This window comes from Pleurodeles waltl, chromosome 2_2 (assembly GCF_031143425.1).
Source record: "Pleurodeles waltl isolate 20211129_DDA chromosome 2_2, aPleWal1.hap1.20221129, whole genome shotgun sequence".
Taxonomy (NCBI): Eukaryota; Metazoa; Chordata; class Amphibia; order Caudata; family Salamandridae; genus Pleurodeles; species Pleurodeles waltl.
In genome coordinates, this window is record NC_090439.1 from 766780967 (window position 1) to 766804772 (window position 23806).

A 23806-nucleotide genomic window follows, 5' to 3' on the forward strand; every position below is an offset into this window, starting at 1 on the left:
GTCAATGACACTGTTTGTGATTCCCAATGGGGTCGCAAATGACCTACCTCATAAATATTCATGAGGTAGAACGCAATTTGCAACCCCTTTGGGAATGGCCACCCTCACAGGGATGGTGGCCTGCTGGGGATAAATAGATTACTGAATCAAAAAATAGGGTCTATACATACCAAAATGCTTTTTCCTTGTTGCAAACGGCCTGATTCTGCGAAATGGTACATACATCTGTCTCTAGGTCTCTTACAGCATGTAAATATATGACTCGTGTCTTAAAAAGTTATCCACATGGATGACAGCACCAAGAAAAAGCCCTCGACGATACTATAGCAAAACAGGGGCAACAAATATCCTCAAGTCATCATGAATTATCACATATGTGCCTTCAAGATGGATCACCTATTTACATTTGTGTTGCTACCGTCTGTGTGGTTCTAAAAATTCTGGACCCATGTAATTTACTTTGCCACAGCAGTACGATTTTAGTATCAAAAGACCGATAATGACTAGTACACTAAGCATGAGCATTTTCGCTCAATTCCAGCAGCGTTTTCACCTCGAAATCGCCATTTTCGTCCTGCACTCGTGGCTCCCATTTTATACACGGCAGCCATTTTTAAAAGTTGCCCTCACATAGGCTTATAATACAGTCAGATTTGATTCCAAGGACACGTACACCTTGATTGACTTTTCTCTGACCTGGGCAAGCTGGAACCATTGCCTCAGGCCAAACCTGTTTGGTCAGTCCCTCTCCCAGTGGCCGAATCAGATAGCATCAAGGCACACCATGCCATAAAACCCTTATTATCGCTCACACACCCTGCCTAATCTTGCTCACACCTGCACCTGCTCTTTTCTTCTTCTTACTTTACGAGGGGGAGGTGCCCGTTTTTATTGGGGGTCCACTTTATCTGATGTAAAATACTAGGCCTTGCCGGGTAATTTATTATGGGTTGGATGACATGAAATATGAGGTTTCATCATGACACTGTTTTTTCCTTTGTAGTGAAAACATGTGAATGACCAACCAAAATGTCAAGAATGTTTGCCTGAAGCTTAAAAAACTGTATATAAGGAAACCTGACTTTGCATTGAAACACAGTCTCCTGAGAACATACAAACCGTGCTGTTGTACTTCTAGGACGCTTGTCACTTGGTTGCAGCCAATAAATTCGATCTTTGACTTCACCTAGAAGACTCTGAGTTTCTGTGGTCTGAATCAGGAAAGTACCCGAGGTCTTTGGGTGTACCCTGGCACCACCGGGTTACCGGATCAGTACCGGTTCTGAAAAACCCAGTACCTCAGTTGGCGCCCAACGTTGGGCGATACCAGCGGTACCGGTCCAAGCCTGAGGTCCGTGGGGAGCTTCGTGTGAAAATTCTGGAGGAAGGCCGCCACTTCATCGACCCCTGCATGTCGACGTGGTCCGAAAGTCTTTGCTGCGAGGTTCCCCGCTTCCCGACGGCTACGAAGGACTGCTGCCCTGGCTATAGCCCTGATTTGGACCCTTGATGTTTGGTAGAGTGAAACGATAAGACGAGTCTTCTGGTGACGTCATCGATATTTTCAGTTAAGTATAAGTGGAGCGTCTCACAGTCCTTAGTTGGACACTTGGTTTGGTCCTTAGTTGGACATTTGGTTTGGTATCCCTTCGGGATCACTTTGATTTGGAACTTGCAAGTACCAAAGCCGAAGGACTCGTGTATTCACGAGACTATCGTAAACGATAATCCTTTGAAGTTTGAAGCTAGACTAGTGAGCGAAGATGCCTGGTCTTAGCAGACTTGGAAATTTGTTTTGTCTTGGTTGTAAAAGGGACTCCCGGTTGGAGGACTCATGTCCGGTTCCTCTGATTGGAACTCCAACCTATGAACTATATGTGAAGCACGGAGTGGGCCCCATCACGTTTAATAAAGTATGGGTCCGCTATTCTTGGAAATAAATGTCTGTGAGGCTGTTTTTGCAGTTTTTTGGAACACTATTGAGAAAAGTTTTATTTTCTCTTGTAAATATGACTTACAACTAGGATCTGCAAAGGGTTCTGTAAGTAAATTGCGACGGCGCTATTTATGAAAAATGGCTAAAGCGCGCTGTATTGTGTGTCCTGAGTGTTTTCTGTTTATATCTGAAATGAGCTCAATGTGTGTTTGTGGGTCTTCTTGATGTTTTCAGTTTGTTAAGTAAAATGTTGGTTAATTAATATTAAGTAGAAACTTAGAAAAAATCCAGAAATGAACCATGTGATGTGCTAACATAGCTATATGTTGCTCTTTAATTTATAGAATGAGCAATTGTGCACATATACAAAACTGCCGTTAAATGCTTAATAAATTAGAAAACACATTCAATAGATATAAATAGGGCCCCCAAAAAAACCGAAATTATCTATTTTTGCAAAAAAAAAAAAAAATTTACAGCATTTTTCTTAGATGCATTGTATTAGATGTTCACAGGCAAACTTTTCAGCTGCAGTATATTTGATAGGAATGTTCAATTCAGCCAGCACTTTCCCAGTTAAACACGGGTGGAATTTTGCATAACCTTCCTTTTAAATGAAAGTGGCGCAAAAATGTGACGCATTACAAGTTAGGCTTATGCGCTTAGGCTTGTGAGTTAATGTATCCCAAATAATAGGCAAGGGATGCAGCTTGCTTTTATATGTGGAATTATCACAAAAAAAAGAATAATTGGGTTTTTAAAAAAAAAAGAAAATTATTAATTATGGAAAAATTATTTAAAAAATAAGTGCCTTTCAAAATCGTTTTTTAATATTTATAAAGCTTAATACCTATACTATGACCTCCTAGCATTAAAATTTAATTTAAGTTATGTTGCACCGCTAAAATGACATTTGTATGTGCAATTTTCCCTTGGCGCAGGAGCAAACAAGCTCATTTCTATAAAGTATAAGTTAATATTTGCAATGGCTGACTCATGGATTGTGTAATAGACATTCTGGTAATGCATATTATGCAAGTAAATTGTAGGATATTGATTTTTAATGCCTAAAATATCAAAGTCGATTTTGGGCAAAAGCACTGTTTAAACTGCATTTTCTTTCATTCAGAGTACTTTTTAAAGTGTCTCAGGCTTCAGTAAATGTATACATTTAGGTTTGATATATATTTGCAGGTTGTGCCTTCTTATGATTCAATGAGTCAATGTGCCAGTACAAAGGCTTGTTTTAATATCGAGGTTGAAGGTTCTAACTTCAGCTGGGCCTACTGAGACGTTCATTCATTCGAGGTTGATGAAATATGTACCATTGCATGGGATTGCAACAAGCATTTATTCTAACAACTGGTATGTGTGTTATTAAGGTTTGTGAATTATTCACAGTAAATGTAGTTTAATAATCTGGAAATAGAGATAATTTTTTTTAGCGCCTAAAAAGGAATTAAAAAAAAAAAAAAATAGAGTGAATTATTGCAGGTTAGAAGGAAAACAGGAAGGCCTACTGTCTTTGACAGATTCAGAGTGGCAGAAGCTAGGAGAGCTACAGAGGCTGGCTCAAGTCACGCTGCTGAGATGCTATCTTTAGTTTTCCCATAAACAATGGAGGAGGCTGTCATGTTGACACTTGTGACCTTTTAAATTAGGGCCTTGTCTCTGTGAAATGCAGAATGACCCTACCGGGAAAGTGGGATTTCTGGTTTCTCCAGAAGAACATCAATACAATTAAAGAACTTAATTCCAAAGGGAAAATATTAAAAAAAGGGGTTTCTTCGAAAGTCCCAACATCATGTTAAATGCTATGCAGAACTGATACATTTGTGTCTCCGCTCTAAAAAAATAAAATGATGCCTGCTAGTTGCTTTTATATGACAGAAAACGAAGTGTTGCATTAAGTCTTAGACAGAAAATAAGATGCAGCCCTTTTCTAAAATTTTGAAGGCTACATGCCTTAATGAGAACGATTTACCAATTAAGACTTATTTTTCACAGTGGAAATTGTAGGTGCCAAATTAATATGGAGTGTCAGTGTAACAATTTTTACTTTTAGAAAGGTAAAACTAAGGTGGCTTGATGTTGCGAAGTAACTGACAAGAGGGTAACAGTTAAGTAATGGAAATTTATTTTCGTGTATTTGGTCCTATCATGAATTGTTCTTGCTGGTCCTGTATGTTAGAAGAGAAACAGTAAAGTTATATTTGACAGCAGATTTCCATTGCCTGGTGATCTACTGTCAAAAGGAGGGTAAGGATTTTAAACCTGACAAATTAAACAGGCCCAAATATTGGGTTTTGGGCTGCAGGTTTACAGTGCATAAAGTACATGACATGGTGTTGTGTGTCACCGCTTATTCACACATGCTATTGTTTTGTCTATGCTTTTTGTGTTTGATACACAGCAAGTATATCTGATAGCTTGACGTTTTGTGCGCTTTTATTATTTTTTATTTGGTTTTTTTGCATGTTTGTTGCTGCTTTTGATACTATTACAAGCTCCCCTGTGTTGTGAGGGGATGGTCATGACGATGCCCATCGCTACGCAACAGTTGGTTGAACTTGTTCTGGTTACTAAATTCCACAGATAATGATATTTCATGCTGTGAACATAAGAGACAACACTTCACCAGTGCATGTCTATTTGGCTATAATGGTATTGAAGGAAAATAAAAAGAGATATACAGGATCAAAGTGTGTCACCTGCAGTTAGTCACGTTACTGCCCCTTCCCTTAAAGGAACAGGCAGCCCTACATTTATGTAGCCTTGATTGGACCTAAGGATGAAATTATAGATCTGTGACTCAAGGTGGCCTAATTTCTATATTACATTAGTTAATGATGTTCTGTTTCCTAAGTAGCATATGGCTTTTGTTCCTTAAAAGAAAACCAGGTTTTCATTTTTTCCTGAAGAAGGAACTGAAACATTAGCTAGGAGTACCGTATATGGTGTAGTCACCAACGGTAGAGTTAAAATTTGTGTAACTTTGGCCTTTGTGTATCACCCGTACTCTCGGTGTTGTGTCACATGCCTGACTATCACCCAAATAATTTTTTTGTTCTTCCTATAGATTTTTTCTTTTGTTACTTCCCCTGACCAATGTCGCATCATGCTTAGTTATTGAGATTTTAGCTATGTCCTAGTCCCATTTCTCTTTTTCAAATTCCTTTCACCAGTCAGACCTTTTATTATTATTGATGTATTGTTCAGGTTCACATTTCCAGACTGCAGTGATGTACCAGGGACCCCCATGTTATGTATAATTCCCTTTGGTATGACCAGACTGGTTTTCAAGAATTTGCCTTAGGCCTGCTTCAATGTTTTCCAGCCTGACTGTCAGGGTAGCGATAGACTGGTTAACTGACTCAATATTATAGTAAGACAAGTTTTCCATCTCAATAGGAGATATCTTATGTTTACCTTTTTGAACATGACGAATTTTCAATGTCTATTTTAATTTGGTTTTCGGTTCCCTTCTGTTCCTGCTACTTTAATTTTTGGTGGGATCAGATGTGTCCTAATCATGCAAATATCAGGACCCTCTTTTTTTTTTCTCTTTTTGTTTGCACATTTGACTATTAGCCTGTGTATTGCATAGTGCACCTGATGCACAGTTTTTAAAGGAAGGTTTCTACATGTCCCTGAAAATCGGTATCATGTGATTTCTCTATTGAGATGTTCTAAGATAAGGAGGAACACCTAGACTTAATCATTGAGGAAAATATGTGTTTACCCCATTAGACAATGCCACTGTGTGAGGAAATCCATTCAGATAGAATTCTCATGTAGCTATAGAATGCAGAGAATAATGGAGAGAACCCAATTAAAGATGCTAGAGACCCTGTTTTGCCCTTCTGCCTTTGTCTTTGTATTTTATGCCCATGGTGTATGGCTACTCCTTTGAAGATTGCAGACCACCTGCTTGCAGTCCCCTTGTTAAAAACCATGAACTGTTTTTGTACTAAATTGAAGAAAACTAACAACTGTGGCACATTTCCTACGTCACTAGATTCTGCGGGTATCAAGTCATAATAACCTGCAGGACATTGATTTAAGCCTAATTCCCATCAGTGACAGCTACAGATGAAAGACGGACGTTTTGGCCCTACAGTCTCAGCACCCAGAAAGTAGCAAAGCTGGACAGTGATCGCCAGCGCATGGTATCGTACTTGCTCCATCAGACGGCGTTGGACATCACAAAACCAAAGTTTCAGTGTAAAAGAGCTAAAGAGAAGGATTCCTGTTGTTGATGGCAGAGCTGTTTTGAGGTTTCATTTCTCTACCTGTCATGTCCTGGTAACCTCTGACAGTGTGCAATCACTTGAGCCCCTTGGCCTGAGTTTTGGCCACACACCCCCTTTTCTTTGCTCCAACGGAAGAAGGGCAGTGCACCGGAGATTTCAAGTTTGGAAAAAGGCACTATATTGTGGTGCCCATGAAAGAGCAGCTTGAGCGTCCTCTGACACTAAATAATGATTGTTGGAGTCTGAAAGTGCTGTTGAGCTTGAGCTATTTCCCAATTAATGGTGCTTGGGTCTGCACGAGATGATTTGTGCCCTTGATCAATGAAGAGCACATTGTTTGTAGTGTCTGCCACAGAGGAGAGACACTGGTGCATAGCTTTAAGACATTGAGACTTTCGAGTGAGCTGTGGGTGTTTGCCAGGAGGGCACTCCAACTAAGCAGTACTTTTCTCACGAAGAGGCCTGAATTGAGAGGCCCATGCGAAAGAAAACAACAAAAGAAAATTTGATGGACAATAGAAGCCTGCCAGAGAGGCTTTTTGAACGGACTCTGGGCATAGTTGGTTTCACAAGAGGTTTCCGTGTGATTGTATAGACTAGGTGTTAGGAGACTGATTGTTTTGCTGGCATTGTTTTAAAGTACTATTCTGTTTAGTAAAAGCAGAATAAAGTCCATTTTCTGTGGAAAGAGTACCTCCTTTTCACCTTAGAGCATTGATGAGAGTCACCACTGTTCCACCTGAACATACCAAAATTACTGAAATGCAGAGGAGCCCTAAAAATGTTAATAGATAATTTTAGGATTTGCTTTTTGGTTAGGGTTGTGAAAAATTATTATTTCATTTGTAATAGTGGTCACTACTTTCTCCCGTTGTCTATATGTTCTTAATAACGTGTTGTCTAGTGTCTTTTAAACATGACGTTGTCATTTATGGGTGGGATTGTTTTTCTCTACTCAATTGACTTCTGCACCCACTTCCCAACCTATGTCTTTTCCTACTATTGTTTCTTTGCACTCTTTTCACCCTTTTCCTGAACATGAGCAGGTTAGAAGATCAGAATTCGTAAGCAATTCTTTTCTACAGCTTCTGCATCAACACTAGTTAGTAGTGAACATCACTAATTGTTGGGTGTGTGATCTTATGCCACCTACTGCAGATAGAGGTATTCCTTACTTTGTCCTGCCATATGTGGCCTCTGTGTTACATCATGCATAAGGAAACCTGCACCAAGAGACGAGCTAAATACTAGGATGATGTTACAGCAACATCTCAACAACTTTAGAAACATAGACCTGGACTCAGATTAGCATGAGAATAGGTTTATTGCCTATGTAAGGGCAAAAGGAGGGTTTGTGGTTCTAAAAATTCTGGACCCATGTAATTTACTTTGCCACAGCAGTACGATTTTAGTATCAAAAGACCGATAATGACTAGTACACTAAGCATGAGCATTTTCGCTCAATTCCAGCAGCGTTTTCACCTCGAAATCGCCATTTTCGTCCTGCACTCGTGGCTCCCATTTTATACACGGCAGCCATTTTTAAAAGTTGCCCTCACACAGGCTTATAATAGTCAGATTTGATTCCAAGGACACGTACACCTTGATTGACTTTTCTCTGACCTGGGCAAGCTGGAACCATTGCCTCAGGCCAAACCTGTTTGGTCAGTCCCTCTCCCAGTGGCCGAATCAGATAGCATCAAGGCACACCATGCCATAAAACCCTTATTATCGCTCACACACCCTGCCTAATCTTGCTCACACCTGCACCTGCTCTTTTCTTCTTCTTACTTTACGAGGGGGAGGTGCCCGTTTTTATTGGGGGTCCACACTTATCTGATGTAAAATACTAGGCCTTGCCGGGTAATTTATTATGGGTTGGATGACATGAAATATGAGGTTTCATCATGACACTGTTTTTTCCTTTGTAGTGAAAACATGTGAATGACCAACCAAAATGTCAAGAATGTTTGCCTGAAGCTTAAAAAACTGTATATAAGGAAACCTGACTTTGCATTGAAACACAGTCTCCTGAGAACATACAAACCATGCTGTTGTACTTCAAGGACGCTTGTCACTTGGTTGCAGCCAATAAATTCGATCTTTGACTTCACCTAGAAGACTCTGAGTTTCTGTGGTCTGAATCAGGAAAGTACCCGAGGTCTTTGGGTGTACCCTGGCACCACTGGGTTACCGGATCAGTACCGGTTCTGAAAAACCCAGTACCTCATCTGGTGTAACTCAGTAGTTCAGATTCGATTAAGGTCAAACAGTCTTTCTTCTTTCCACGTCGAAAAATAGAGTACTATTGGACTGAATAATTGTAACACCTGTTACTTATTTCACTGATAAGCAGCAGAAGTGTTGTATAAAAATGAGATATTAAGAATAACATTCAAGCATGTCCTTGAATTATTTTATAAATGCACAAATTTGGTCTTCTGATATTTGCTGCTTGTTTTTTTCCATAAATTAATGTTTTTCCTCAAACATCAGCTGAGATTGAGGTAAGTTATGTGAAATCCCACACACCCTCATCTACTCCTCAATTTAATCTCAAGCAGAGAACATTGTTCCATCTAAATCAGAAGCTTCAGCCACCGCTGGAACGATCCCTCAAGCCAGCCCCAGGTAGTGATGTTTTTGCCATCCAAGGTCACAATGTAGAGCAGTTCAGCAAAATACTGCAGTAAGTGCTAGTCCTATATTAACATTACAGACAGCAGTTTCTGTAATGTACGGCACATGTCGACAGACGTAGGACTATAATCCTTCATCACCACTAATTTCCATGTAAAATCTACCAAAGTCATATGTGATCATTTCCCTGAGGTTTTCGGGATAACTGGAACCCTCCTAACACTACTGCTTCAGCACCTAGCAATCAATAAACATGACTGAAAGGTCGTGGAGCAATCAAAATGTCTGTAACCAAATTTACCTGTTTTCTTTCCACTCTGGATCATTACTAGGATGGTTAAAACCAGCACTGACACGTTTCTCAGATCATTTCTACGAATTGTGGGACTTGTAGTTGTGTTTATTCCATTATCAAACAGGACTATAAGTCTCAGAATTCGAAGAAAAAAAAACCTAGCCTGGAGCAGAACATCATGCACGGACCTGAGAAAAATGGCAGCTATGTAAAACCGAACCCTAAACTGAATACCTAAATCACCCCTTGAAGGCCATCTCCTAAACACAATCTCTTGCAAATGGAATATGTTTTCCTAAACCATGAGTCAGTCATAAGAAAGGACATATTGCTCACACTCAACCTAATCAGAAGCAATGAGCATTTACCAAGCAGACGCTAAAACCATGTTCGGGGTAAGGGTGTCAATGTGACAAACCATGCTTCTTGCGCTGCGTACCACACAATACCCGAGGTCCTAAAGCACAAGACACACACCCTCTCTGTATATCCATTCCAACCATTTCATCCACATTCAGACGCGGCAATCTGCACACAACCTATGTATATCCAATTCTTGCAACGACTTTAGCATCCTGCTCACCAACTCACACAGTGTGCACAATAGTAACACTTTTCACTTCATGCCGATCAGTGCTCAACTTGCAGGCGCTCAAGCAGCAGACACAACAGATAGCTTCACTCTTGATGTCACGTTTCATAGAGAAACTTGTCTCCTACCAATCACCGCACAAATCCTGAAAGTCCTGGTACCACAAGAATACAGCATCCAGCATATGGAGCAGCCGAGCGTTGAAGTTGTCACTAAAATGTATGCACGTAGGTGGTTCTTCCCATTTAGTAATCTAAAATGAAAGAGAGCTAAAATGTATTCCCATAGATTTTGTGTGATTGTTACACACATGAGCACAGGCGTCCAGTGGAAAAAAAATCTCTTTGTTAATATGGCAGATATGTGCACAGATTAGGTGTGCAGTACCTCTCTAATGGCCACATGTCACCATACCTGCCGCAAACTACTGACGTAGTCATATACTAGCAGAAGTTGAATCTCTTGTGTGTTGAACCAGGAAAGGTAGGGAAGCAGTGCTTGACATCAGAGCTAGCTTGGACATTAACGGAGTGTCAGTGGTGTCGATTGTAATAATGATATGCTGGGTGCTGTGATGACTGAACCAACATGTACAATTGATGGCACCCATCATTCTAGGAAAATGGGCATTCTCATAGAAGTGATGTGACATGCATTGCCTGCAATGCAGTCACTATGGCATCATGCTATACTTCTGCACTTGGCTATGGATGCATGTTACAACCAGGACTGGCCTGTGAAATGTCTCCTGTAGCTCACTGGCCTCTGTAGTGATACAGTAGTCAGAAAGTAGTGGGTTGTACTTTGACATTACCAGGGATGGCATGTGAGTGGGCTGTTGGAGAAGTGAGCTCCTGCTCACATTCTATAAGTAGATACTGGAGAGAAGAATTAACTTGCCAATACCTCCCCACCAGTCAAGCCAAGGAGAGTGATCCTCTGCCAGTATGTACTCTTTCTCCTTCTCAAATAGCCAAATATTAGATCTCAGGATCAGGACCAGTGCAAACACATACTCACTGACCTTATTGGAAAAGTGTGTGGCCAGTCTGTGTGTGATTGGTGGTTGGACTAAAAAAATACAGATGATGGGTGGAATGTAGGTGGAGTGTGGTACAGGAGTTGTCATTGACCTCCCCAACCCCACCGTTAAATTGCCAGGTGCGTATTACACATGATGTGACTAGTAATTTGACAGTTTGCCAGTACGTGTGTGTTCGTGTTTTTGTATTTTTTGGTATGTTTTTGTTTGTTTCTGTAATGTGGCACGTCTTCTGTGTCAGTGTGTTGCATTTAGGTTTATGTTTTTTGATTGTGTGCTCTATGTGTGTGTGTGGTGCCTACTGTGTTGATGAAAACCGCGGCTGAGTGTAGACTGTTGTTCCAATTTACTTTGTTTACATTTGCCTTGATGGTGTTCCTCGCTGGCTTCACTGGCCTGGTGTGGTGTGTCTATTACTTCAAGGCTAGGCTGGACAGAATTGACCTAACTGGCATATGGTTTGACTTACACTTTTGTAGGTGAGTTTTTCCTTTGCACGGTCCTGTCTATGCACATCTTTGATTGTTTCTGTGCTCAGTCAAATTTGGAGAATATAAAAAAAAAAAAATTCACAATTATATTTATATCTCATATGTGGATTAGTTCATACTCTGAGTAAATTGATTCACACAGTATGGATAGGCGACACTGTTCACCTGGGACTTTGTGAATTGCCATTTGTTAACGCGCGACATAATGCTATTGTGGTACTAACTCTAACGACTCCAAATTCTTTTTCATGATCTGGTTAAATAAGGAAGGTGATTCCGTGTACCCTTGAGGAAGTCTACACCAGCAGTAGACTCGATCTAAGAATTTGAAACTAAAAAGAAATTGACTATCCTCATGTCGGGGCACATAAAAGAACGCTTGTGACAAATCAACCACTGTGAACCACTCTGCATCACGTAGAATCTGGAACATTATTAGAGCTGGTTTAGGCACTATGGGACAACACTTGACCACAATGTCATTTATTTTTCTCAAATCCTGAATAATTTGAACCTTCCCACATGGCTTCTTCAAACCCAATATTTGTGAATTACATGGACTGCTCAACACCTCCTTCAAAACTCCCTGCTTCACAAAATCTGCAATTATCTGAGCCACTTTCATCAGGACATCTTGTGGCATGTTATACTGTGGGAGCTACGGAAACACTGCATTCTGCTTCAAGGTAACCTTAATCGGGTCCACTTCCTTGATCAAACCCACTTCTTTCCCTGCCAAATCCCACACATTTTCTTGCACTGTTCCCTGCAAATCAGAATGAAGCTCTCTCACTGTGAACATCGGGAAAAACTCAATCAAAATGTACTCTTCATTTGTACTTTCACACTCAATTTCTGGGGCTAGGTCTTCCTCATCATCACTATTTGTCTGGATCTCGATTCCATTGTTTGAACAAGTAATCAGACACTTTGTCTTACACAGCAAGTCCCTTCCCAGTATTGATACTGGACTCGAATCGCAGACCACACACTTATGCAGTCCCTGAAAATTGCCAATCTCAACTTGCACTGGCTCTGTGATCGGATTTGACAAAAACTGATTCGCAACCCTCACAATCTGAACTGTTCTTCCTGAAAGGGTCAGAATCGGAACGTCTGCACTTCTGCACGTAGAGTATGTACCTCCTGTTTTCACCAGAAATGAGACTCTGTGACCCACTACCTTTCCCCTCACATAGGGTCCTTCTTGATCTATCTCTAGAGAGGTCACAAGCACACATGGCTCCTCAATGGAACAATAACTCATCCATTGACCATTTATTTCATTCTCATTGTGTAACAGGAATTGAGGCACTGTGTTACATCTTCTGTCTTGTCTCTGACCTGTGACCTGTTTAGAAAGAATCATCTGTTGCTGCTCCATTGGGCCTGTGGTATCTGCATTTGCTATGTAGGTGCCATGGGAACCTGCTGCTGCATCGGCTGCAACTGTGACACTTGTGCACGGGGCATTTGCACCTGTTGCATGGGCTGGTAATTTTGCACTTGATTTACATTATTCTGAAAATGTGGATTTGGACCTCTCATTCTTGGTCCTCTCACAATTTGAAATGTATTGATGTCGTTACCGTTCTGAGCAACACCCTCTTGTACCATCCTCGGACACTCCCGCCTCCAGTGTCCCACGGCTCCACAAATGTGACACAGCAATAGCTTCTTCATTCCCTACACATTATTTTGAACCACTACAGTATTCAAATCAGGACCACGATTCATGTTGCCTCCACGACCTCTGCCTCTCATCTGAGGCTGAAACATGACATTTCCCTGCTGCTGTGGTGTCTGTTGCACAACATTTCCTTGCACTCCTGTTTGAGCTGCCTTAATCTGCATCACCATCGCCTTCTCTTTCAACTTTTTCTGCTTCAGCTCAGTATCATCACTACAGTATTTTGCAGACTGCAACACCTCATCAATAGGCTTTGCTTGCCAGCTAATCAAATGACTCTTAATCATTTGGCTTATATCAGGTTTCAATCTTTCTACAAACCTGACTACAAAATGCTGCATGTCTTTTGGTTCAACAGCTTCTTTGCCACTGTAATCCTTGAATGCTTTCAGCAATTGTTCATAGTATGCATGTATCGACTCCTTTACTTCCTGCACTGTCCTATCAATCCTCTGCCAATCAATATTCTTGGGAGAAATTCTCGTCTTCAGGAACTCGCTCACCTTATAGTAATATTTCATTACCTCGGGAGATGGTGCACCTGTACTTTTATGTCTCTCAGGTTCACTTGTTGGCCAAACTGCAGCTTTCTTGCACTCAACCCACAAGTCAGCTGGAACCACTATCTCCAGTAATGTGTTCAAGTCTTCCCACAAACACTTCGTGAGCTTCACAAACCTGTCTGTCTGCTGATACCAGTCTACTGGCTTCTCCTTCAATTTTGGATAATCGATCGTAAATGATAGAATATCATTCCTACGCCAAGGGACATGAACAAAATTTCCCCCTGGAATTTCTCTCATTCGCAAAATCTTTACCGGAACCTTGTCCTGTTGTGCCACTTCGGTCACTTCTAGAGAATCTCTTTTTCTTTTGTCTCTTTTCTTCACCCATCTGCCTTCCCACTTCTCTAAGGCTCCTCAAACCTGAGCACTCTGCAGCAATTCTTTAAAGTGAGCCTTCATTCCGGCTGACCTCATGTGTTCAAAATCCTTTGCCTCAAAATCTAATCAGTAACTTCTCTTCAAATGCTTCGTTTTCTCAATTTCCATGCCATGTTTCTGCCAAATCTGCTCATTTCTGGTGTACCTTGCCCACCTCTCTTCTGATTCTCGGGCATAAGTATCTCAGCTCTTCCTCAGTGTAGGACTCTAATCTATTCACCCCCATTGTTCCCTCGACTAGTTCACCTGCTTCCATGCTCAATCTGACATAATTGATCTCCTCTTTTCCCTTAGAAGCATTCTGTGGGGTATTCAGCTTGTCTACCCATTCAGTCAACTGCTGAGTTGTCAATCCCTGTAGCGAAATGTTACTCGCTTGAATCGGTGGCACCTGCTGTACCACTGCACTTGGTGTCTGCATTGTCAATAGTTTCAAGCTTTGACCTGCACTAAGTCCATTCACAGCATCTGGAAGTGCAACAAGTGGACTAAGATCTAACAATGACCTCGACCCATCAAAGGTCTGACCCATAGATGAGACTACCTGCACTTGTTCATCTGGTCCCCTCCTCATTAGACTCTGGGTCATCGTTCCTTGTTCATTCATAATTGGGTTTTTCTGCGCAAATAATGGTACCACTGGGTCAACAGTAATCGGCAGAGATATTGCATCCGGGGCTGCTCTGGTACCTGTACACTGTGGGAGAGTAACTCCCACACTCTGATTCATTATCGGAGTCAAGTCTGACTGTGTTCCTGTCACTGGCGTAAATCTCGGCATCCATTGCGGCTGTACCTGGGGCAACAAAATGGGAGTCGGCTCAGTCTGAACCAACAGTGGTCTTGGAACCACTTGCTCCGTAGGCACCACTAAGTTCGAAGTCATCTCTAAAATAGGCACATCAGGATGAATTCTCTGTATCGGTGGCGGATGCATCTGAGCCTGAACTACTGGAGTAATCAGCACACTTGGACTACCTTGGACCACACCCTGAATCTGGCTAGCATTAACCTGTACCAGATCCACTGTCCCCACTACCTGTGCTGGGGCTGTAGCATCAACACTAGTACTCGGACCACTTTCATGCACCACATATGGTGGTGGTCGATCCCTCAGTATTTGTGTAACCAGATCCTCAGCATCTGATTCCTCCTCCACTATGGAAGATTTTCTTACTTCCTTATTCTCTGATGGACATTTATTAGTCTTTCTAGTTGCTTTCTTTCCTTCCGTCTCATCTTCTTGGGTAATTGCTGGAAACAACTTAACATCCTGCAATGCCACTGATCTCCATTTCTTCTGTTCCCAAGCCCATATTCCTTCCTCTAAAGACTTTACTACCTTTCTTACTCTCCTTTCAAATTTAATTTGCTGTTGCTGCCTAGCTACCACCTCCCAAACTGCTAATACCTCAAACTGTGCTGGTCTCGGAAGGGGCTTCGATTTATACAGTGCCATCCGCAATTGCTCCAAAATTTTCAAATTGAACTTCCCATTCTCAGGAAACGCTAAGCTCCCATTTTTCTCTGTCAATTTGCACCACTGTTTTAACCAAAGACATGGCGCGACACCACTCTCTTGCATTACAATGTAAGCCGGTGTATTTTCTGGTGGGGTAGGCTCTCCTACATTCACTCTAATGTACGTATCTCCCCTTAGGGAACTCTTCAATGCCTTGAAAAACGTAATCTTTTCTAATTTTTGTTTATTGAAATTCAAATCAGGAAATGACTTTTACTCCCAGGATTACTTTCACCCACGTTCTCAACCATTTGCCTCTCACGGATGGCTTGCAATCCATGTGCGACCCTTCTCACTAAACGACCTATCCCAACGCGGCTCCAACGATGTCGCACTCACACGTACTGCAGCTGACAAGTCTTGCGGCTCGTCCTCCAAAACTTCAATTCACACAAAACTAATGCAAAAATATTGTGAGCACTAATCAAAAACCAATAACCAAAAACAAACCTGCTGGTTTACTACAGGAAGGTAACACAATTGCTTCAGAAACCTTATAGATTTTCACTGATGACCCTTTCGCTCATGCAGCTATTCCTCTTTCTCGGTCTCTCAGATTTGCAAGCAAAATTCAACCCACAAATTTTACTCTCAACTGTTCAATGGGTCTGTCCTGGTGCACATAGGACTCACCAAATCTCAGTTGAAATTTTCTCTCGCCCACTTTACTCACAAACTGACCCGTTGACCACGCCCGATCAACCTACTAAACTAGACAGATTACAACACATACTCAAGTGTCTCATACACTTTTCAATATACTCAGGAGTCTTAGACCATGTAGGATCCGTAGATCAACAACCATGTGGACAATTTTTTAGCACAATGCACCACACACATGTGAAGTTTGACGACTTCCCTACTCCTATACTGCGGTGTACGCACACTCCTACTAAAACTTCATTTGGAGTACGCAAACTCCCTAAATTCTCCTATACATCACAATTCACCTGCGATTTGCATAAGCTGTGCAAGCGCACGCTTACTCTCTTACTCTATGTCTATAATGCTGGGAACATACCCATCACCAGTAGCGGGATCCAGGATCTGGGAAAGTCATTTCTGGGCTTAAGGGAACATCATTTTCTCTACAAATGTCATAATTGAAAATCAAAAATCAAAAAACTCAATAATAGTGTACTCTAACATCTGTCATTCTGCTCCGGAAACTTACGCAAAGCTCCTAAAGAGACTAACCATCAGTCTACTATCATAACTGTTAGCGAGTCGGACTGTAATAAGTAACCTTACAAGGGGACACGAATAGGTCAATGAACCTTTTGACTCATTCAGGATGTTCTTACCATAGCTCCAGAACAGAAACCATAACCAATACACAATAATCAATAATCATTAGTCAATCAATAATCAACAGTCAGTAATTGTCACGCACCATGACTTTCCAGCCATGAATAATCACACCTTTAGCAAAAGTTTAGTTATTTTATTTCCCTTATATTAACAATGCTAAAGTCATGTAGGTTAATCTCAAAATCAAATCAAGCGCAATTAATAATATTTGTTAACCAAAAAGACGCAAGAAACACGATCTAATCAAAGCTTGAATCACAATGCATTCTAAAGCATCGGTACAAATCATTAGTGAAGTCAGCTTCAATAGTACTGCATAATGCATAGAGTTCAACAACATAATTCGTCAACCATTCGTCTGTGCAAATTGTCAGTCGTCATGTAGATAACCTCAACTAAACCAGATTAGCATCAGCATGTGGGGCTTCATGCAAAACAATTTAGAACACAAATTTGGAAAACATTTAGCTAAGGAAAACTACTAAGAAAGCGCAGTTGGTACCTAGAAAGAAAAGGCACAAAAATGCAATCCAGTCACATTGTCATATCTACCTATCCACGGTTTGGGTCAGCAAGCAGAATCAGTCATTGTCCTCAGGTCATCAGTCGATCAGCAAAGCATCAGGCTTTCAGTCAGAGAGTATGAGCCCAATGACAGAATCTCAAGTCTCTTCTTCTCTCTCAAGTAGTAATTCCCTAAAAATCTGAATGTTTCTCCCTTGTCGTGTTGTTATTTCAAAGTCACCCAAACTATCCCCTAAATACCAATTGGTCAATTAATCGTACTTTATTACTCTGTCCAGTGAAAATTCTATGCCAAATCCATGAATTCTAATATTTCACACTTCACACGTCATTGATTGGTCTGCCTTACGATGTTCTCATCTTCCGGTTCCTCAGGTATCAAATTTGTTGCATCTTCTTCACCAGTGAGTGTCTTCATTGTTCGCACCCTGGGAAAGAACCTCTTGCACATATTACACACAGTTCGATACATTTTAAGGGCACTGTATCCTGTTAGTCGGTTCTCATGGAAAGCTTCTGCTAAGCATTTTAACAAGACAATGAGCATTTCACAGTTAGTTCACTCTGTCAGCATTTTTTATTAAATGCTAAGAAATACAGCTTCTGCATGAGGCCTGGCAAAACTAGGCCAAGACACTTGCTAAATTAAGGCCTACAATTTATAAGCTAGAGCATACTTCATAACCCTTAATATTTTCAATATTTATACGTATTAATTATTATTTAGTACATTTCGTGAACACTGCTGGCCATTCTTTGAGGTCACAATTTCAAACATGCACACTATTTTCTCTACATTATACAATCTCTACAAAAGTCATTATTCAAAATAGGTCAACACTCATTAATAATTTCTAATTAAGACATCTGCTTCAGCAATTATGAAACCGATTAGGTCACCACTCACCAATCTCTCATGCTCCCCATTATCATTTATACACCATTCATGGAAATGCAACCATACAGCATTTTGTTACTCCTTCGTTAACTAAGACCAATCTACTGCTAAGGACCCATGCTTCCAGGCATTCCTCCAAACACACATCTTCTAATGCATCCAAATACTCTGGGATCACAGATCTCACAACACACCCAATTACCTCAGTCTCCGTATTTAGGTACAATCAAAAATCAAACTACCTAGTATTTTCAGAAAAATTACTTCTACTCCCACTGACCGATTTCACCCACCACATAAAAGTTGTCCTCCAAAACTGCAGTACTCTGATGTGTACTGCAACTTCCATGTCTGCCCTCATCCAAGACTATGACCTTGATTCCACTGAACTGGCAGAAAGCTGGTTCTGTTCATACTCCATAATAAGATCTTGCCCATAGGATACATCTTACTCTTCGATAGACAGAAGGAAAGATCACAACGCATTTTTCAGCTATGGTTTTACAATTTAAGCCGGTGATACTACCAATTTTTAAAGTAATTGTGTGGGGCCAAACAAGGGTTCCTGACAAATAGAATTGAAGGACACTGCACAAACTAGGGAGATATGAGAGGGGGAAGGGATGGCACTGAAAGAACTATGCTGAACATTGATTTGTGCGGGGACTGAATAGCAGTAGCATATTTTGACTGAGGGATTGATCTCTGTTGACATCCAAGCCCATGTTTTTGCCCCTATGTTGCAGCCACCCAGTAGTTCAGTTCAATTGTATTGTGACCTGTTTTAGTACACAAATGTCCAAGAAGAAACATAATCATAGATTGTTTTTTTTTTACTTTTTTTTTTTTTTTTTTTTACTTTTTACCGGATGATACATTTTTTATGAACTTTTGCTGCAGGAAAACTGCCACGAAATATTTAACTGAAGCATTGTCATTATCTTGGTGGCACACCATCAGGTGTCTCAACCTGTGTCCGGCCGATTTTGAATGCGTTTTTTTTTAATTGCTTTTTTTTGATTCTCAAGTTATTTTGGGTGTCATGGTTAAGTGCTAATGTGCACATATTTCCTAAGATTCAAGCATTTCAAGCATGGAGTTAAAAGAGGTGGCCTGACAAGATGTTCTTTTCTCCATCATGTTAAATTCCGCTTCTAGATCATTATCCAAGATGAGGGTTTGGGGTGGGGTGGCATTGGGAGGATACTAGTCATGGGGGAGGACCATTCACCACCACCCACATTCAGAAGGATGCCCGATGGTTTGACCATTGTCGCCTTTACTGTGGGTCAGATCAAGGGAGGGTAATTGTGTGGTATTATACAAAATTTTAAGGGAAGAGGTGAGCTCGATTTGGCAATCAACCCTTTGCTCTCATTTTGAAGTTGTTGTCACCTTGGTGTCATGCTATCAGACTAGTCTGCTGGTAGTATTTTCCCCTCTAGAATTGCTCCAATGTTCAGCATCCTAAATATAAAGTTTTCTATGATCCCATATTTTGTGTTGTATCTTTGGTGACTTTATTGTTTTGTGCATTAAGTTATTGCGTGGTCGAGTCATGATGCTGGTAAATTAAGTATCTTACAAGGACACAGGAGGGAAAGCCTTACACCTCGTTTTTCTCCCCCATTAACTAACAAATGACATTATCAATAGCTTATGCAAAATTAAACAACCTGTTTCATCATGAGTTCACTCGTTTGTTGAAACATGACAGTGAATGTGTAAAAGCACTAAACATTGGTTATTGTATTAAACAATTGCTACGTTTTACAAGTATGCACATGCAAATTGTCAGGTAGTTTTCCCTGAAGAGCACTGACGTACCCTTCGTAAAAAATAGATGACATACATTGCTATAGGTCTTAAGGAACTGCCATCGCTTAAAAGGCAGAATCCCTATGTGCTTTCAATTTCTTCAAAAACTCTCCACACAGCACCATCAGGCCCGCTTAAGGCCTCAAACTAAGTGGTTTTGCCAAGGCGCATGATAAGGCGGGAATGAGCTTGGGTGGAAGAGCGCAACAGCAGAGCACGAGTCGAGAGCTTAGTTTCGGCTGTCTTTGACAGATCAACTTGGCAGCCATCCAGCCCCTTAATGTCTATAAAACAGTCATGAATGAGGGTCTGGTGTGTTGAATAGACCTCGCGATGGGTGTATAAATCTGCGAATGTTAGTTAGTAGGGAGAACGAAAAAGCAGCGCAATAGTGCGAGGTCTCTACCTCGACCATAAATTTGAGAGATAAAAAACGGATTTACCGAACTGTTTCCACAATGTAGATGTTTCGTAGAGATCAGATGGAAAATATACATGTACATGCAGAGCATGTCTCATACGATGTTCGGACAGCTTTTTAAAATAAAAAAATAATAATAATTAAATACCTTACTGGGTGATTGTCCACTTACTTACTAAGCCACAAATGCGCCGTTGCATGTGAAAGATCGGCGGAAGCTTGTGTTTCTACCAAATATTGTGTCTGTGATTTTCAGAGTTTATTTACTGATCACAAATCTATTGATCAATGGGCAGATAGTTGGTGAATGTCCCGTTTTATAGCTCCTATACATGGTATGTCAAATACAAATCAGTTACAAACAGAAAGTAAAAAATACAATTTTAGGTTTTTTGTAACATGCCCTGAGATATTTCTTTCATGAAATTAAAAGGTTGGATTTTTAATAGTGCTCATTTTAAATTGAACACTGTTATGGGGAAACGTTTTCGTACAAAAACCTAAAAACTTGCAGTCTGTGGCCTGCATCAAAATAGCCCGTGTGCCATGGGTGTAACCCAGCTAGGCAAATGTTACAGTCACATATACAATTAGTAATGTCGACATTTTTATACACATATTGACATCTTGTGTAACATTGTTCTGATACAAAACAGTAGAGCAAACCCAAGTTTCACTTCGATGTATCCTTCTTCTGATCTCTGCTGAGTGAACATCCATCCCTGGAGATATTCCTTGCATGTATATTTGCAATATTCAGGTAGTAAACAGTTTTGTGCTGCTGCACACTGTACAGATATGGCTGCATCTGAGAACATAAGGCTGACTTCCTGCCCCTTTGTTCAGTGTATGTTAACTGGACCTTAGAATGCAAAGCTTTACCGGCCACATTTCTGTAGCTGATCATGAAGCTGTAACTGTTATGAGACTAAACTTGAACAACTTCAGAGGGTTTTTTCATGGCCTGGATGGCTGAGCCTGGTCACATGATGCCTGTGGCTAGCATATTACGGTTGCACCTGAGCATATTAGAATGTTTTGGAGAACATGATTGCAACTTGTGGGCTATGAGATCTCCTGAACAGAGGAGGCAACCCTTCTCATATGATGTCTATACCTTGCCTCATGAGACAGAACCTTTCATACGATGTCAGTGTGTGGGCATCTGAAATTGTACCTGAGCATACTAAGATGTAACCACCCTCATGATAGTTGTATCTGGGCATGCAAGATGGCATGTGTATGACAACAGTAATTGTTCAATTGAGGTTCATCTGGGCATCTTAATTTGCAAATAGGCATTTGATAATTTACACTGGCATGTGAAACTGTAACTAGGATATGATGACTGCACCCGAAATATATGGTTATATGTGGCTTCCTCCAGTACAAGATAACTACCTGTATTAGGAAAATTTATAATCGCATATGCGGATGTAACTGGCACACGATGGCAGAGTGTGGACATATGAGCTTGTTTCCTAGCATATATATTTACTTTAGGTGTTTCATAATGCCAGAGTGATTTTCAGCCACCATAGACCACTTTGGGAGAGCACTGAAAAAACTGAAAAGGGAAGGTTCTAAATTTGCAGAAATGGCAAGGGCGAGAAGGGAAAGGCCATTTTACAGCTGCTCGAAATCAAAGGGAGAAAGAGAGGGGACTGAGAGGAAAGTGTGGTAGAATGAGGGAAAGATTTTGAAGAGTTAAAGAAGAGGACAGGATGAAATATGGGAGCACACAGTACTTATTTATTTTTGGCGTTTTCGTACAATAAACGTGTTCATTTTCTGCCATTTCAGAACACTCTGAGAAATCGTTTTTGAAAAGTAGATCTAGAGTTAAACAAAATGTTACCTTGTGACTCGTGTTGACTGTTTCCAGGTGATTTCCCATTCTTTCGATTGCTCTGATTCATACCTCTTGCAGCGCATTTTGTCCTAAGGGTCTGCTTTGTCCACTTTGACATTTCTATTGGGATCCAGCCTTTCTTATGCATTCTGATAGCGTCTGCTGGTTGGTCTATGTCATCGGCTATTTCCATCCACCTTCGTTTGAAGCCGATTAAAACTATTATTGCAGTTACAACTGACTAAACCATTATAGAATAATATTGGCATAGAAAAATGAGCACTTGCTGTTTTCCAACCTCGGGCTTTGCGTCACCTAGGGGTCAACTTCAGTGCAGATCTTAACGTGTCCTCATAGATATCTCAGTTGCTTTTATGTAAGCATTTTGCCTACATTGACCAAGGAAAGTTCTTCTATTGCTGACCTGAATGGCTGAAGATCAGCCATTGCTCGTATTGTAATTTGCCCATTTAGACTACTCAAATTCTATTTACCAGGGCCCAGTGAGGTATCAATTTCAACAGTATGTAGTCTTACTGATTCACCCCATTTCAGCAGAGACGTTTTAAGGCATGGGCAAAGTGGGCTGTGGTCCAGGTCCCCAGCCTTTCAGGACCCTCTTGAAAGAGCCAGCTCTGTTCTGAAGAGTCTTGCACTAATGGCTTTGAATAATTCTTACACAGATTGTTGTAAATACAGTTTTCCTTTAATTTATTTTTTTATTGTGGGTGATGTGTGACAATCTATTACAGACATTATGAATCAAAACAGAAACTCATATATGGGAAATGGGAGAGTGACAGAGAGATTATTTGCATATTAATATTGAGCTGCAGTTGTGTTACAATATTGAAAACACACGTCACTATCCCTGAACATTAGATGTAAACACCTTTAGAATTTGGACATGTTTGTGTGCATTGTCCGAGTCTCAGCCAAAGAGGGAAAAAAAGAGCTGAAACTGGTTAATAAATTCAAAGCTGTTCCAAAGAGAGAGCCCCCAAAATACATTTGGCCCAGGGCCCCCAAAATGTTTAAGATGTCCCTGCATTTCAGGTGTTCTAAAATTCTGACTGCGGCTCTCCATTTTCTCCCTACTGAGGACCAGACAAGGTTAAATTTGATGTACATTGTTCAAAGAACCTTGGGTGGTTGCTCACTAACTCCTATTAGGATGAGACTTCTACCTTACTAACCTTTGTATAAAATCAGACCCACATCTGTGGTACGTCTCGCTTTCTCCAGATAGAAGAGATCATGCATTGATGGCTGTCAATTTATGGTCTTTGTACCCACCATTTGGAGCTTGCTTCTGCTATCTCTGTGAACTATGCTATCTCTTGCAGTTTTTCATTTGGCATTTAACTTCCTTGTAAACGTCTGGTAATATTGGGTTTACAGATTCCTACGAGGACCTAGAAATTTTGCTCCAAAAATGCAGTTTAGCATAAAATAACCTCGCATTGATGATGCAAATAGGTTCCGCCTGTTTAGTCCACTGGGATAATTTGCTTTTGATAACCTGATTTTTGGACCTTTACAGTGAGTGAGTCTCTGTACTAGGGTCTCACACATA